Source organism: Somniosus microcephalus, chromosome 1 (genome assembly GCF_052327205.1).
Source record: "Somniosus microcephalus isolate GS21.2 chromosome 1, FLI_Smic_1.0, whole genome shotgun sequence".
Lineage (NCBI taxonomy): Eukaryota > Metazoa > Chordata > Chondrichthyes > Squaliformes > Somniosidae > Somniosus > Somniosus microcephalus.
In genome coordinates, this window is record NC_140987.1 from 35760965 (window position 1) to 35777420 (window position 16456).

Consider the following 16456-nt stretch of genomic DNA (forward strand, 5'->3'; position numbering starts at 1 on the left):
ATGTGTTAACATTTTAAAGTGGCTTTTTCTGTTTTCTTTGTGCAATAAAGACATTCAAGGTGGAAACTAGCTATGTTCTAATTTTCAAATAGTTGTTGTAAAAATACTTTGGCTCCAATAAAAGTTGCTAATTTTTTTCAAACTGACTACAGGCTGCACTGTTTAAAGGAAAAGCTTACATATCCTTTCAGTCACAAATAAACATTTCAATGAAAACAGCAAACACAACATTTTACATGTCAATAAAATGAAAAATTTAACAACTGCACGATTTGCCCCCTCGCATCTGCAACTGAGGGTCCAAGGAGGTGCATTGCGCAAGAGGTCATCGTCGTACGTATCCTCACACTGTTCCCTTTCGGGAACTGTATGAAGTGGTGGAAGGATTTCTGGCCACGTTAACGCTCCTTCCGTGACCATAACCATCTTCATACCAGCCATTAGGGTGGTTAGTCCTATGGCGCGAGGGTTTTACGGGCTCCCACAACCCATCTGAGGGGGGGGGGCCACCCACACACGCGGACGCAAGTATCCCGCTGGATGTCCACCCAGAATTTATAGTTGGAGCTCCGACTCCACTTGCCGGGACTGTCTGGAGCGGGGTTCGAAACCCTACTCCTTCTGGCCCAGCGACAGGGATGCTTACCGCTACGCAAAAGGCACACTCCGCGCAAAAGTTGACACCCATACGTTTCCTGCGCCTATTCCCTCCCCGTGACTGGAGCCCTATGCTGCCACTTGAAAGACCAAGCTATCATCTGTCCCTTTTGTGGCGCCTTGGGCTTCTCATTACCAATGATGAGCAGGCGCTGCGCCTCCACCTCGTTGAGGAGATTGCTGAGGTCATCATCAGTTCAATTGTGAGTTCTTTTAATGCCATGAATTGTGCTCATTCCAGCCATTTCACGTTGCTAATCGGAGTGGGCTTTTGGCGTAGCGGTAGCATCCCCGCCGCTGGGCCAGACGGGGTAGGGTTTCGAACCCCGCTCCAGACAGTCCCGGCAAGTGGAGTCGGAGCTCCGGCTCTAAATTCTGGGTTGACATCCAGTGGGATATTTGCGTCCATGGGTGTGGGTGGCCCCCCCCCGTATAGGTTGTGGGAGCCCGTAAAACCCTCCCGCTATAGGACTAACCACCCTAATGGCTGGTACAAAGATGGTTACGGCCACAAAAGGAGCGTTAATTACGGTCGTAAATCCTTCCACCACTTCATACCGTTCCCCAAAGGGAACAGTGTGAAGGCACGTACGACGACGACGTTGCTAATTAAATAAATGGAATGAAAAAAATGCTTTCAGGGCTTTTAAAAGTCTTTAAATTGCTTTAATTCTGTTTAAAACTACTTCAGGTTCTTCAAAATAATGTAAAAGTTTATAAAAGTTATCAAAAGCTTCATAAAAATACCAAAAACCTATTTGAAATGCTGCTCTACATGTAAAAATGCTTTGCAGCTTGTGAGAAACATTGGGGGCGTGTCGTTTTAAAATGAGACCTCAAGGGGCGTGTCTCACTTGCACTGCGCACTCCAGGCTTCGCGCTGGCTGCACTCCTGGGCGGCGTGACGTCAGACGCTGCCCGGGAGTCATCATTTTAAAACAGGAATTCCAGGCGCCCCTGAAGCTCAACAGCCGGCGCATCGGGTAAGTGCACATCGGGGGCTTGCACGCGCGGCAAGCCCCCGATCCTAATTTCTGCCCCATTGAGTCCATGAATGGACCAGCAAAGTCAATATGCACCCATTGCCATAGAGATGAGGGCCACTCCCATGGGTGTAGAGAGGCATGTGGTGGTGCATTTTGGACTTTCTGGCATCCTGAGCAGCTCTTGGTCAGGTCCTCGATTTGTTTATTGATTCCCGGCCACCACACATAAGCCCTGACAAGGCTTTTCATTTTTACCCCTCCCAGATGACCCTCATGAAGCTCATTGAGCACTCTATCCCTTAACTTGGGTGGAATTACCACTCGGGATCCACACATCAAGGTCCCCCGGCACACTGACAGCTGTTCTCTTCTTGTCGAGAATGCTGGCAACAGTGAGTCGTCATGTGCTGGCCATCCCTTCACCGTCAAATCATATACCCGAGACAGTGTCGGGTCATTTCGGGTCTCCTTTTCTGTACGAGCGTTAGTTACCGGTAGGTATTCAACTATAGCCGAATGAAATATTTCAACAGGATCCACTGCTGGTGCTTCCTCCGCAGTAGGCAGTGGCAGACGTGATAGCCCATCAGCATTTCCATGCTGTTTCGTGCCCTTATATTCAATCTCATAGTGGTGCGCCCCTAGAAAGAGTGACCATCTTTGTAGTCGTTGCGCAGTCATCACCGGAACGCCCTTCTTCGGATTAAAAATGGAGACAAGGGGCTGGTGGTCAGTCAGCAAGGTGAACTTCTGCCCGTGCAGATAGTGATTGAACTTATTCACTCCCCACACTAGGCTGAGGGCCTCCCTGTCAATCTGGGCGTAGTTACGCTCGGCTGAGGTTAGTGATCGTGACGCAAAGGCTATTGGCCTCTCTGAGCCGTCTGAGAATTTGTGCGACAGCACCGCTCCAATGCTGTAGGGTGACGTATCACACGCCAACCGAATTGGTAGTGCTGGGTTGAAATGGGCCAATACCTCTTTCGATGTGATTAGTGTTTTGCTCTTCTGGAAAGCTCGTTTACATTCATTACTCCACTTCCATGGCACTCCAGTTTGCAGTAGGGTGTTCAGTGGGTGTAGTATTGTAGACAAATTTGGCAAGAACTTATGGTAGTAGATTACCAGCCAGAGGAACGACCTCAGTTGTGACACGTTTTCCAGTGCTGGAGCCTTGACTACTGCCTCAATCTTTTCTGGGGACTTATGTAACCCCTCTTTATCGATAATGTGGCCACAATACGAGATCTGTTTTTTAAAAAACTCGCATTTGGGGCGGTTAGCTCGGAGCCCATATTCCTTCAATCTAGTGAGCACCTGCTCCAGGTTGGCGAGGTGATCACTGTCATTTTCGCCCATGACCAGGATGTCGTCCAAATAACACTGGGTCCCTGGAATCCCTTGCAGGACTTGTTCCATTGCCCTTTGCCAAATAGCCGGAGCTGATGCTACTCCGAATACCAGCCGGTTGTATTGGTAGAGACCTTTATGGGTGTTGATTGTGATGTATTTTTTTGATGCTTCTTCTACCTCCATTTACAGATACGCCTGGGCCAGATCAATCTTAGTGAAGCGTTTCCCTCCAGATAGCGAGGCGAAGATATCTTCAATCCGCGGAAGTGGATATTGCACGGTGTGAAGGACTGGGTTCACTGTTACCTTAAAGTCCCCACAGATGCGAACGTTCCTTGGTTCCCCAGGCGTGCTGCTCAATGACTTTTTCATCACAGGAACGATGGGTGTAGCCCACTCGCTTCAGTCTACCTTGGACAGTACTCCTGAACGTTCCAAACTCTCCAGCTCTGCTTCGACAGCTGGGCGGATCGCATAGGGTACCGGTCTGGCCTTAAAAAATTTTGGGCTTGCGTTTCCTTCGATTTTAATTGTTGCTGTCATACCTTTTAGTGTTCCGAGTCCTTGCTGGAACACTTCTTGTGCGTCGGTTAGGATCTTTGACAGTCGCCCAGGTGTGACGTCGTCATCCTTTTTGGCAGCCACAGTCAGTGCTTGTATGGAATACCAATCCAGCTGTATTTTCCGGATCCATTCACGTCCCAGTAATGGTTGTCCTCCATCTTGCAATACATACAGGTCTAGTTTTGGCGTTTCCTTACCGTTATATATAACGGTCACCCTTATTTTTCCTTTGGGGTAGACTTTTTGCCCGTGTACGTCTTCAAAATAATTTTTGTGTCTCTCGTGGGTATGTGTGAAAATAGCCGCTCGTAGTCCCGTCGGTTTATGATTGTTAGGGCTGATCCTGTGTCCAGTTCCATTTTTACCTGGACTCCTGCTATCTTGAGAGTGACCCAAATGGTTCGGTGATCCTCCGTTTTGATCACATTATGTAGTTTCAGACAACTCAGCTCCCTGCTTTCGGAGTCGGTATCACTCATTTGTTCGGCTGAACTATTTTCCGTCACATTATGTACCTTCTTGTGCTTTTCTTTTGGAGATTTCTTATTGCTGGTTTTCTTTCCCGACCTGCAGACTCGTGCTATGTGTCCTACTTTTCCACACTGTTTGCACACTTTGTCCTTGAACCAGCAATCATTGTGGTCGTGCGTTGTTCTGCCACAGCGATAGCACTTCTCTGTTCTGTATGACATTTCGTTTGTGCCATATTCTTGCGGTCTCTGTTGTACCTCAGCAGCGCCCCGTGCTGCTGCTTCATATGATACCGCAATGCTGAAAGCCTTGTCCAGCGTAAGGTCCTTTTCAGATAAAAGCCGTTTCTGGGTTCCTTCACTTTGAAACCCACACACAAACTTATCCCTTAAGGTATCTGCCAGTCCCGTTCCAAACTGGCAGTGTTTCGATAGTTTGCGCAGTTCTGTTAAATATTCAGCATTGCTTTCATCCTTATGCTGGTTCCGTTTGTGAAATTTGAATCTTTCTGCTATCAGCAGCGGTGTGGGGTTTAAATGTTCCTGTAGTATGGTCACTATGTCTCCAAAACTCTTTTCCACTGGCTTCACTGGGGTTACTAGATTTTGTAATAAGCCATATGTCTTTGCACCCATGGAATTTAACAATACCGGGCTTTCTTGTCATCTGACACCTCATTAGCCTTGCAGTATACCTCTATTCGTTTGACATATGTAGTCCAATCTTCGACTTCATTGTCAAATGCTGTGATACTGCCACTCTTCGGCATTTTGGGTGTGGCTTAAAATGGCGTCTCCCGCGCTTTCCTTCCTCCCCCGCTGCTGCCAACGCCGCTCTCGGCGGTCCTCGTGGCAATGGCGGTGCCCTGTAGGTTTTGCGCGCTTCTCCTGCGCTGCTGCCAACGCCGCTCTCGGCGGTCCTCGTGGCAATAGCGGCGCCCTGTAGGTTTCACGCGCTTCTCCTGCGCTGCTGCCAACGCCGCTTTCGGCAGTCCTCGTGGCAATGGTGGTGCCTCGCGGGTTTCTGCGCGTCTCTCTCCCTCTCCTCGACGCTGCTCGGCCCCTGAACACCGGCTGCGCCCTGTGCGCTCTGCCCTCTCTCTCTCTCTCCCATCGACGCTGCTCGGCCCTTTGCTGTGCCGCTCGGTCGGGCTCTAGCCCGCCGCTGTCCGTGAAGGGTCTGCGCACTACCTGTTGCCAGCCCGTTTCGCTGGACCACCGCGACTGGAAAGCCAAGCCTGGCTCTCAACAGCCTCCCCCGCAATTCTCGAGTCTCTGCTGGATGACTGGGCGGTTGCCCGTAGTCGACGCCCGTGTCTCTGGCCTTGACCTCCAATCTACTGGTCTCCAGGAACGAATCCCTGGGAGGTGATGCAGAGTTGCAGGTAGGATCGAATTTGCCTCGTCGCCAATGTTGTGTCCGTCAGTAGTAAGACACAGACTGCAGGAGAATGGTACAACAGGTGTTTACTCAACGTGGCTCACTCTGGAACTGAACTGTACAGATTACTACTCAGTGCTATATACAGGTGTGGTCACTGCCGGTACTACAGTATACATGAGCTGTAAAAAGTAGTTCCCCCCTTAAAGGTATATACATTACAGTGGGCCGCTGTTTTCGTCGGAGCTCTGGAACGCTGTGGCTCAGGGGCTCGGCGTCACGCTACATCGCACCACCGCGTACCATCCACAGGCGAACGCCCTGTGCGAACGATTCCACAGGTCGCTCAAAGCCACACTGCGAGCCAGCCTTCAAGGCGCGGGCTGGATGGACCGGCTTCCATTGGTCCTTTTGGGTCTTCGTACGGCACCTAAAGAAGATCTTCAATCATCCTCGGTGGAACTCGTATATGGCCAGCCATTACGCGTACCTGGGGATTTCCTTCCGTCACCAACAGAGCCATGGTCCGTGTCCCAGCAGCTCATCAGCCACCAGGAGGCAGCCAGAAGTTTTGCTCCAGTGCCTACATCGCATCACGGCTTGCAGAGTTCCCACATCCCAGATGAGCTGAAGAACGCCGACTATGTGTTTATCCGCCACGATGCTCATCGGGACCCACGCAAAACCCCTTACACTGGTCCTTTCCGTGTGATAGAGCCGGGAGACAAATCTTTTTCGGTCGATGTCGGTGGTAAACCGGACCACATTTCGGTTGACCGGTTGAAGCCGGCTCACTTGGACCTTGACCGCCCAGTCGAGATCGCACAACCACCGAAACATGGCCGACCGCCCACAGTCGCCATGCCAGATCAAACGCAACCACCCGCCAGCTCGCCCGCCGTTCATCAGCTTCCACTTTAAGGCTACAGAAGTCGATCTGACAGGCTTGTCAGGCCTCCTCGCCGTTTTACTTTTGCTATTAAAGACAATTCTGGGGGGGCGTATGTGGCTGAGCCACTAAGAGACTCCAATCAATTGTATATAATTCCATTTAATAATATGTTGGCTACAGCCTGAGTCTGTATCTTTGTTTTCACTGTTTACATGTACAGAGCGCGATCACTTTAATAGCGCGGGCAAACGCGATGACGTCATGCCGTTCATCACGTGACCCCCCCACCGGTGGGAAAAATGCGATGATGTCATGACATCAGCCACGGGACCGCCCTAGCAGTCCTCGTGGAGCCTCCGAACTGACTAGACCTATATTCGATGTTCTCCTGTAGTTATCTGTTCAACTCTGTTACTTTTCATTAAACCTCGTTTATTTGATCACCTGAGTGGACCTCAGTCTTTTGGATAGGAACTAGACATTCCTTCAAGGTTATCCACTTTGGTGGCAAAAACAGGAAGGCAGATTATTAGCTGAATGGTAATAGATTGGGAAAAGGGGAAGTGCAACGAGACCTGGGTGTCCTTGTGCACCAGTCGCTGAAGGTAAGCATGCAGGTGCAGCAGGTGGTTAAGAAGGCAAATGGTATGTTGGCCTTCGTAGCAAGAGGGTTCGAGTACAGGAACAAGGATGTCTTGCTGCAGTTGTACAGGGCCTTGGTGAGACCACATCTTGAGTATTGTGTGCAGTTTTGTTCGCCTTATCTGAGGAAGGATGTTCTTGCCATGGAGGGAGTGCAGCAAAGATTCACCAGACTGATACCTGGGATGGCAGGAATGACGTATGAGGAGAGATTGTGTCGATTGGGCTTATATACTCGCTGGAGTTTAGAAGAATGAGAGGGGATCTCATTGAAACTGATAAAATTCTAACAGGACTAGACAGACTAAATGCAGGAAGGATGTTCCCGACGGCCGGGGATTCCAGAACCAGGGGTCACAGTCTAAGGATAAGGGGTAAGCCATTTAGGACAGAGATGAGGATGAATTTCTTCACCCAGAGCGTGGTGAACCTATGGAATTCTCTACCACAGAAGGCAGTTGAGGCCAATTCATTAAATATATTCAAGAAGGAGTTAGATATATTTCTTAAGGCTAAAGGGATCAAGGGATATGGGGAGAAGGCAGGGACAGGGTACTGAATTTGGATGATCAGCCATGATCTCATTGAATGGCGGAGCAGGCTCGAGGGGCCGAATGGTCTACTCCTGCTCCTATCTTCTATATTTCTATGTTTCTATATTTCAAGGTTCAGGGCTTGCATGTCGTCATGAAGCAGGCCGAGGATGGTGGCAAACTTTTGAGGGCAGCCGAATTTGAGGAGGATACTCCATAATCTCTCACGGTTGATGGTGTTGAAGGCCTTTGTGAGGTCAAAGAAGGCCATGTACGGCAGTTGGTGCTCTTCCCTGCATTTCACTTGTAGTTGACGCGTGGGGAAGGTCATGTCCATTGTGCCTTTTAGTGGGCAGAATCCGCATTGCGACTCTGGGAGGAGCTCTTCAGCCACTGGGAGAAGGCGATTGAGGAGAATTCTTGCAATGACTTTCCCTGTGGCAGACAGCAATAACCGCAATCGGACTTGTCACCTTTCTTGAAGATGGTCACGATTACGGCATCTCCGAGATCCCCTGGCATGCTCTCCTCCTTCCAAATAAGAGAAATGAGTTCATGTATTCACGCCAATAGTGCTTCTCCACCATGTTTTAGCGCCTCGGCGGGGATTCCATCTGCTCCCGAGGCCTTGTTGTTCTTCAGTTGTCAGATGGTCTTTTCAACCTCATGCTGGGCTGGGGTTGTGCTGAGGTGGTGGCGGGTAGCATGCTGCGGGATGGAGTTGAGGGCACTCGCGTCGAAGAGAGTCTCGGTTAAGGAGATCTTCGAAGTGCTCCTTCCAGAGGGCACTGACTGCCTCTCTGTCCTTGATGAGTACCCCTCCGTTCTTTGTCCGCAGTGGGGTAGGACCTTGGGTGCTTGGGCAGTAGGTGGTCTTGCTTGCGCTAAAGAACCCACGCACGTCATGGTTGTCAGCTAGCTGCTGGGTCTCCGGCGCTTTCTCCACCCACCATGCGTTCTTTGTGGAGTGGAGCTAATGTACAGAACAAACAGGAAATTGTTCAACCTCCGTTGCCTCCAGTCCAGATCCAAGGTCGTCCCATCCTCTGTCATCGAATTACAGTATGCAGACGACGCTTGCGTCTGTGCACACTCTGAGGCCGAACTCCAAACCATCGTCTACACATTCACAGAAGCATACGAGAGCATGGGCCTTACACTAAACATCCATAAGACAAAGGTCCTCTACCAACCTGCCCCCGCCACACAGTACTGCTCCCCGATTATCAAAATCCATGACGAGACCTTGGACAATGTGGACCACTTTCCATACCTCAGGAGCCTTCTGTCAACAAGGGCAGACGTCAGTGTGCCAATGCAGCCTTCGGTCGCCTGTGGAAGAGAGTGTTTGAAGACCAGGACCTCAAACCCAGCACCAAGCTCATGGTCTACAGAGCAGCAGTGATACCCGCCCTCCTGTATGCTTCAGAGACATGGACCATGTACAGCAGGCAACTCAAAGTACTGGAGATGTACCACCAACACTGCCTCTGCAAGATCCTGCAAATCCATTGGTCAGTGTTCTCGCTCAGGCCAACATGTAAGGGGTTTTGCACGGGCGTGATCGGGTCAGTCAGCTTTGCCTCTGACTACCTGCTTTGAGCGGTTCGAATCGCTCGCCCCCTGGGTTCTGGACACCAGACTTAGATACAGGCAGCGATACAGAGAAGACTCGAGTAGACAGGTGGTTGGATGCAAACAAAACCAAGATTTTATTGAAGAGGAAAACTTGATACAATCTTATGGAAAATTATTAGTGTACACTTCTACAGGCAACAATTACAAGAGAGTCATGATAATACTATACTTATACAGGGAATGGGGAACACACGGCACATCGAGGGTCAAGGATGTCACTGAGCGGCTGCAGGGCATTCTGGAGGGGGAGGGTGAACAGCCAGTGGTCGTGGTCCACATTGGTACCAACGACATAGGTAAAAAGAGGGATGAGGTCCTGCAGCAAGAATTTAGGGAGCTAGGTGAAGGATTAAAGAGCAGGACCTCAAGGGTTGTAATCTCTGGATTACTCCCGGTTCCACGTGCTAGTGAGTATAGGAATAGGAAGATAGAACAGATGAATGCGTGGCTAAAGGGATGGTGCAGGGGGGAGGGCTTTAGTTTCCTGGATCACTGGGTCTGCTTCTGGGAAAGGTGGGACTTGTACAAGTCGGACGGTTTACACCTGAACCAGAGGGGAACCAATATCCTTGCGGGGAGGTTTGCTAGCACTGCTGGGGGGGGTTTAAACTAACTTGGCAGGGGGATGGAATACAGAGTGGAGCTATAGTAGGGGGTGATTTACAGCCAAATACAGAGGAAAAAACAAGTCAGCTGGGAAGGCAGAGCAAATATGTGAAGGCAAAAGAGAATATGGCAGGGCTGGAAGGCATTTATCTTAATGCAAGGAGTCTTCCACTAAGGTGGATGAACTGAAGTTGTTGTTGAACACATGGGAGTACGATATTGTTGCTATCACGGAGACATGGTTGAGGGAGGGTCAGGACTGGCAGCTCAATATTCCGGGGTATAAGAATCTTCAGGCGAGACAGAGGGGGGTGTAAAAGGGGAGGGGGTGTTGCAATATTAATTAAGGAGTCAATTACTGCTGTAAGGAGGGATGATATATTAGCGGGTTCCTCTAATGAGGCCATATGGGTAGAACTTAAAAACAAAAAGGGGGCAAGCACTTTGCTGGGAGTGTACTATAGGCCCCCAAACAGTCAGGGGGAGATAGAGGAATAGATATGTAGGCAAATCTCAGAAAAGTGCGAAAATAATAGGGTAATAATAGTGGGGGATTTCAACTTCCCCAATATAAATTGGGATAGTCAGAGTGTGAAAGGCTTAGAGGGTGCAGAATTCTTAAAGTGCATCCAGGAGAGCTTTTTCAGCTAACATGTAGAAAGTCCTACAAGAGAGGGGGCGGTACTGGACCTAATTCTGGGGAATGTAGCTGGGCAAGTGGTGGAAGTGTCAGTAGGAGAGCATTTTGGCGACAGTGACCATAATTCGGTGAGATTTAAGGTGGTCATGGAAAAAGACAAAGACGGCCCGGAAATAAGGGTTCTAAATTGGGGGAGGGCCGATTTTAATATGATAAGGCAGGATCTGGCCAAAGTGGACTGGGAGCAGCTACTTATAGGAAAATCCACATCAAAACAGTGGGAGACTTTCAGAAGGGAAATAGAGAGAGCACAACGCCAACATGTTCCTGTAAAGGTCAAGGGTGGGACCAACAAGCAAAGGGAACCTTGGATGACAAGGGATATACAAAAATGCATTAGAAATAAAAGGGGGGCTTTTGGCAGTTACAAAAGACTAAAGACGGAAGAAGCCCTAGAGGAGTGTAAAAAGTGCAGGGGCATACTTAAAAAAGAAATTAGGAGGGCGAGGAGGGGCCATGAAATAACACTGGCGAGCAAAATAAAGGAAAATCCTAAGATGTTTTATAAGTATATTAAGGGCAAGAGGATAACCAGGGAAAGGGTAGGGCCCATTAGGGACCAAAGTGGCAATCTGTGTGTAGAGCCAGATGATGTAGGCGGGGTTTTAAATGAATTTTTTGCATCTGTGTTCACTCTGGAGAAAGACGATGCAGACATAGAAATCGGGCAAGGGGACTGTGACATACTTGAACATATTAGCATCGAGAGGGAGGAGGTGCTAGCGGTTTTAGCAGGCCAAAAAGTGGATAAATCCCCAGGCCCGGACGAGATGTATCCCAGGCTGCTGTGGGAGGCAAAGGAGGAGATTGCAGGGGCTCTGACACAAATTTTCAGAACCTCTCTGGCCACAGGGGATGTACCAGAGGACTGGAGAACAGCTAACGTAGTACCATTATTCAATAAGGGTAGCAGGGATAAACCAGGGAATTACAGGCCAGTGAGCCTAACATCTGTGGTAGGGAAATTATTGGAAAAAATTCTGAGGGACAAAATTAGTCTCCACTTGGAGAGGAGAGGCAAGGATTAATCGGAGATAGTCAGCATGGCTTTGTCAAGGGTAAATCATGTCTGACAAATCTGATTGAATTTTTCGAGGGGGTGACTAGGGGGGTGGATGAGGGAAATGCTGTGGATGTGGTTTACATGGACTTCAGTAAAGCTTTTGACAAAGTCCCGCATAGGAGACTGGTCAAGAAGGTAAGAGCCCATGGGATCCAGGGTGCCTTGGCGCGTTGGATCCTAAACTGGCTGAGTGGCAGGAGGCAGAGGGTGATGGTCGAAGGTTGCTTTTGTGACTGGAAGCCTGTGTCCAGTGGGGTACCTCAGGGATCGGTGCTGGGTCCCTTGTTGTTTGTGATCTACATAAATGACTTGGATGAGAATGTAAAAGGTATGATCAGTAAGTTCGCAGATGACACGAAAATTGGTGGGGTGGTAAATTGCGAGGAGGAAAGCCTCAGGCTACAGGAGGATATAAACGGGTTGGTCAGATGGGCGGAAAAGTGGCAAATGGAATTTAACCTGAAAAGTGCGAGGTGATGCATTTTGGACGGACAAATAAGGTAAGGGAATACACAATGAGTGGTAGGACCCTAGGAAGTACAGAGGGTCAGAGGGACCTTGGTGTACATGTACATAGATCCCTGAAGGCAGCGGAACAGGTAGATAGGGTGGTTAAAAAGGCATATGGGATACTTGCCTTCATTAGCCGAGGCATGGAATATAAGAGCAGGGAGGTTATGATGGAGCTGTACAAAACGCTGGTGAGGCCACAGCTGGAGTACTGTGTGCAGTTCTGGTCGCCTCACTATAGGAAGGATGTGATTGCTTTGGAGAGGGTGCAGAGAAGATTCACCAGGATGTTACCTGGGATGGAGCGCCTCAGCTATGAAGAGAGGCTGGACAGGCTGGGGTTGTTTTCCTTGGAGCAAAGAAGGCTGAGGGGGGACCTGATTGAGGTGTACAAAATGATGAGGGGCATAGATAGGGTAGATAAAGAGGAACTTTTCCCCTTAGTAGGGGGGTCAATAACAAGGGGGCATAGATTCAGGGTAAGGGGCAGGAGATTTAGAGGGGATTTGAGGAGGAACTTTTTCACCCAGAGGGTGGTTGGAATGTGGAACTCAATGCCTGAAAGGGTGGTAGAGGCAGGAACCCTCACAACATTCAAGAAGCATTTGGATGAGCACTTGAAATGCCATTGCATACAAGGCTATGGACCAAATGCTGGAAAATGGGATTAGACTGGACAGGGATGGATGGGCGGCGCGGACACGATGGGCCTCTTTCTGTGCTGTAAAACTCTATGACTCTATGACTCTATAACTATCTTAACAATCCCCTTATCCTTATCCCACCCCCTATACCTAACAATCAAAAGGGTTCGTTAGACTCAAAACAGCGGTTGGGTTTGGGGTTCACTCTTGGTGCTCTCTGGAGCCTGCCGTCGTCACGTGGGCTCCGGGTGCTGCAAGGGCGTTGTCCAGGTTCGAGTACCCCAAAGTTACAGTCTCTGCTTGGGTACTTTACCTTGCAGGGATGGTTCTTCGCTGACAGCTTGTGTTTGCATGAAGATAGTCGCAGGTCGGCTGAGGCTGAGGGCCCGATGATTCGAAGCCTACCCTCAGTTGGCCTTCCCCGGGTGGTCTTCCCTCCTCCTCCCCTCGTCGCGTCCCGCTTCGCCTGGCCTGAATTGCCCGTGTTCACCCGACCCGGTGTCGGGGCGAGTCCAGATAGAGTGGGAGAGGGCACGGGCAAAGGCCAGGGGGTAAGCGTGGGACGGGGGAAGAGCGGCAGCCACGAGGGTGAGGGGCCGAAGAGCCGGGGAGCAGCAGTACCGACACCAGCAGAGCAGCAGGAGAGCAGAGCAGGAGTTCCTTCTTCTTCCGATTGCTACCTGGGGGCCTTCAATTATACCTTCGTCGAAAAACCCATATCTGCGCGCCAAATCAGGTTAGTTCTTTGTTTTAATTTCGGCGGGCTAGTTAAAATAATGGTAGCAATCTATACTGACGGTTTTTAGATGGCCAGTAATTGCATCTACCGGCCCGATAATTGACTCGTATTGTCCTGAAAGTCCTTGATGAGCTTGTCCAGCCTCGATGGATGTGCTTAATCTGGTTCCGATTATGTATGCAGACTGTTTGTTGGCTTTAACTGTAAGCCTCGTTGAATTTAGATCTGTCTCCAATTCGGCCTAATACATAATTCACAGTTCTGTCTGGGTCCCAAAACACAAAGTTCCTTTCACAGGAAACCTGCAGCCTTAGTTTCGATTTCCCCCAAACTGTCTGTGCTGCAGAATCCATTTTGGAGACCCGTAGGCTTTCTGCCACGAGGCACGGACGCCATCTTGGGTACCCTTTAATTTCAAAATGTCCACGCAGGGTCCCCTTTATCGATAATAATCTTCAGGGAAATGCACAAATTTTGCAAATCTTACAAACATCCCCAGAATCGAAGCTTTGACCACGCTCGATCAGCTCTGATGGATGAGCTACATTATCCGCATGCCCGATATGAGACTCCCAAAACAAGCGTTCTACTCAGAGCTCCGACACGGCAAGAGAGCCCCAAGTGGGCAGAGGAAATGCTTCACGGACACCCTCAAAGCCTCCTTGAAAAAGTGCAACATCCCCACCGACACCTGGGAATCCCTGGCCAAGACCGCACAAAGTGGAGGAGAAGCATCTGGGAAGGCACCGAACACCTCGAGTCTCTTCGCCGGGAGCAAGCGGAAGCCAAGTGCAGGCAGCGGAAGGCGCGCACGTCAACCCAAGCACCCCACCCACCCGCCCCTTCAACCACCGTCTGCCCCACCTATGACAGAGACTGTAGGTCCCGCATTGGACTCATCAGTCACCTGAGAACTAATTTTTAATGTGGAAGCAAGTCATCCTCAGTTCCGAGGGACTGCCTAAGAAGGAGAAGAAGAAGAGACAATTCTTATACTAATTTTCCCCTTTGATCACTACATTCCATGCATACTATCAATAAATCCTGGTACATCAAAGGTACATACAAATACCAACAGAATAACAACATAAACTAAACAACCAGTCTCTCAACTCTTCTGATTGCTGCAATAAAACACTTGTCATCTATTTTATTACTATAACCCACAAGTGATCAAATTGACACTTTCGGATATGGCTGAATGACTCTCACCCCTTCTAGTATCTTCTTTCCTGTCAGGACATTCTTTGCTTTGAACTCTTCTCACGCAGGTTAGACAAACCAAGCTCGGCAGAAAGTTGTTTGAACTTTTAACCCAGCATGTGCTGATCACACAGACTGCGCAGAAAGAACAGCGAGGCATTCGGGCAATACGGACTTTCACTCCCACACAGGTCAGGCAGCATCTGTGGAGAGACAAACAGAGTTAACATTTCAGGTCGATGACCTTTCGTCAGAACAGTTTCTATTTTTATTTCAGAATTCCAGCATCTGCAGTATTTTTTTTGAATTAAGAATTGGTTTATCTTTAATGTTTTTGTGTGGATTTTTTTTTAGCAACTTTTTTTCTACACCTATCATGTTATTTTGTGGATTCCAGTTTAATATCAAGAGGCGTGAGTTGGCAGCACTGAGTTACATTGGTGTCCATGGCATCTAAAATGGCAGTTACGTTTTTAATGTGAGCCAAGAGTTGAGAGGGCACTTCATTAATGCTTTCAGATCATAGGAACAGGATTTGGCCATTCAGCCTCTCAAATCCATTCCATTAGATCATGGCTGATCTGCACCTCAACTCCATTTACCCACCTTAGCTCCATATCCCTTGATAGAAATATAGAAACATAGAAGATAGGAGCAGGAGTAGGCCATTCAGCCCCTTGAGCCTGCTCCGCCACTCAATGCGATCATGGCTGATCATCCAAGTTCAGTACCCGGTCCCTGCTTTCTCCCCATACCCCTTGATCCCTTTAGCCTTAAGAAATATACCCAACTCCTTCTTGAATATATTTAATGAATTGGCCTCTACTACCTTCTGTGGTAGAGAATTCCACAGGTTCACCACTCTCTGGGTGAAGAAATTCCTCCTCATTTCTGTCCTAAAAGGCCTACCCCTTATTCTTAGACTGTGACCCCTGGTTCTGGATTCCCCGACCATCGGGAACATCCTCCCTGCATCTAGTCTGTTCAGTCCTGCCAGAATTTTATAAGTTTCAATGAGATCCCCTCTCATTCTTCTAAACTCCAGAGAGTACAAGCCCAGTCGACCCAATCTCTCTACATATGTCATTCCTGCCATCCCAGGTATCAGCCTGGTGAATCTTCACTGAGCTCCTTCCATGACAAGAATATCCTTCCTCAGATAAGGCGACCAAAACTGCACACAATACTCAAGATGTGGTCTCACCAAGGCCCTGTACAACTGCAGCAAGACATCCTTGTTCCTGTACTCCAACCCTCAAACATACCATTTGCCTTCTTAACCGCCTGCTGCACCTGCATGCTTACCTTCAGCGACTGGTGCACAAGGACACCCAGGTTTCGTTGCACTTCCCCTTCTCCCAATCTATTGCCATTCAGATAATAATCTGCCTTCCTGTTTTTGACACCAAAGTGGACAACCTCACATTTATCCACATTATATTGCATCTGCCATGCTTCTGCCCAATCACCCAACCTGTCCAAATCATCCTGTAGTTTCTCGGCATCCTCCTCACAGCACACACGCCCACCCAGCTTTGTGTCGTCTGCAATACCCAACAAAAATCTATCGATCTCTTGAAAGCTCCAATTGTTTGAGCATCCACAACCTTTTGGGGGATGAGTGTTCCAACAGTACAGCTCTCCCTCAGTACTGCCTAGATTTTTGTGTGAAAAAGTATTTCCTGATTTCACTCCTGAAAGGCCTGGCTCTAATTTTAAGAAAGAATGGAAGACTTGCATTTATAATTAAGATTATGCCAACTCGTTCTTGATTCCCCCACCAGAGTAAATAGTTTCTACGTATCAAATCCATTTAACATTTTAAACACCCCGGTCAGATCACCCCGTAGAATCATGGAATCATAAAATGGTTAC